The sequence below is a fragment of the Sardina pilchardus genome, chromosome 1 (genome assembly GCF_963854185.1).
Source record: "Sardina pilchardus chromosome 1, fSarPil1.1, whole genome shotgun sequence".
Taxonomy (NCBI): Eukaryota; Metazoa; Chordata; class Actinopteri; order Clupeiformes; family Clupeidae; genus Sardina; species Sardina pilchardus.
Window position 1 is genome coordinate 30106948 of NC_084994.1, and position 1769 is coordinate 30108716.

Consider the following 1769-nt stretch of genomic DNA (forward strand, 5'->3'; position numbering starts at 1 on the left):
TGTCAGTGTATCAGTGTAACAGGAACGTCATGGCAAAAAGACCCATCTCACACCAGACTACACGTCCGTCTCATAAGAGTAAAAAATAATAATAGTCTTGCACACTGCACTGTTTGTAACAGTGACTTTAGCATTGTCCATGGTGGTTTAAATGATGGCAAAATACTTGTTGAGGTGAGTTTAACACGTGTAATTTCATTTGCATATTATTCAGGCCTATACTAGATGGCTATATGGCTATTGGCCAGGCTACATGAAAAGCCAAAACTACCAATATCTTCATATTTTATTATCACAGTTTTTTGGTGTAGGTTACTGACCAGACATTATTGAGCAAACTTCATCTGTATTTCAGTATCTCTGTAGGCTTAAGTATTTTTTTTTTTTTTAGATACCTCCCTGAAATTACTTTTTGCAGGGTTGTGATGTCTTCTATTTATTGTTGACATTACTGTTAAAATGCACAGTGAGTATTGGCAAAACCGGTTGGCATTTTTATGTTGAGGCGGCGGGGCGCTTAGTTTAAAAAATAACTAAGCAATCTAACTTTTAAAAATCAAGTAATCAGTAAAGTAACTTTTTAAAGGTCCTTTTTAAAGGAACACTTCACCGTTTTTCATTTTTAACTACATTATTCGCTTAATTAAGACGAGTTGATACATACCTCTCACATTTCAATGCGTGCACTCACTGGCTCTGGCGTGCGGCGTAACTTTGATAGCACTTAGCTAGCCCAATGCATTCATTAGGATCCAAACAAAGATGAAGTTAGAATTGACCAAACACCTCCATGTTTTCCCTATTAAAATACAGTTACATGAGTAGTCACACGACCAAGTATGGTGAGACAAAATAAGACTGCGAAAGTGTTGGCACCCCATGCTAAAGTTGACTAAAAACAGGAATATAAAATCATCTTTTGGAAATTGATCTTAATGCCTTAAGTAATAAAATTAGAATATATACAACCTTTATGGACACCATTTTTCTCTGTGAATGAATAATGTATCATAAATACATAAATGTTCTTCCCAAAATACTGGGGTCATAAGTATTTACACCCCTATGTAGCCCTATGGGAATTTAACACATAAGGGGCGGGAAGATTTGTATTATTAAAGGCCACTTATTTCCTAGATCCAGGATATGCATTGCGATAAAGCTCCCTTGACCTTTGGAACTAAAATATCCCACATCATCACACACCCTTCACCATACCTAGAGATTGGCATGGTGTTTTGTTCAGTTTTGTTCAGTTAGCTTATTAGCTGGTTTGATTTCCATTGAGCTCAATAACTATATTGTGTGGCGGAATAACACTTAGGAGCACTTAGACTCTGCACAATAATATCCTCACTCCAAAGTGAAACTGAAAGTGCAAGAGAGATGATATTACTGTGCCGAGTCAACGTGCTCCCAAGTGTTATTCCGCCACACAACATAGTTATCCCTCTTACCCGCTTAGAAATGCGCCACGTTTTATTTTGTCTCACCATATTTGGTCGTGTGACTGCTCGTGTAACTGTATTTTAATAGGAAAAACATGGAGGTGTTTGGTCGCTTCTAACTTCATCTCTGTTTGGATCCTAATGAATGAACTGTTACTGGGCTATAAGTGCTATCAAAGTAGCGCCGCACTCCAGAGCCAGTGAGTGCACGCATTGAAACATGAGAGGTACAGCATGTGTCAACTCGTCTTAGTTAACCGAATAACGCATTTAATATGAAAAAAACGTTGAAGAGTTCCTTTAAGATCAATTGTCAAATGA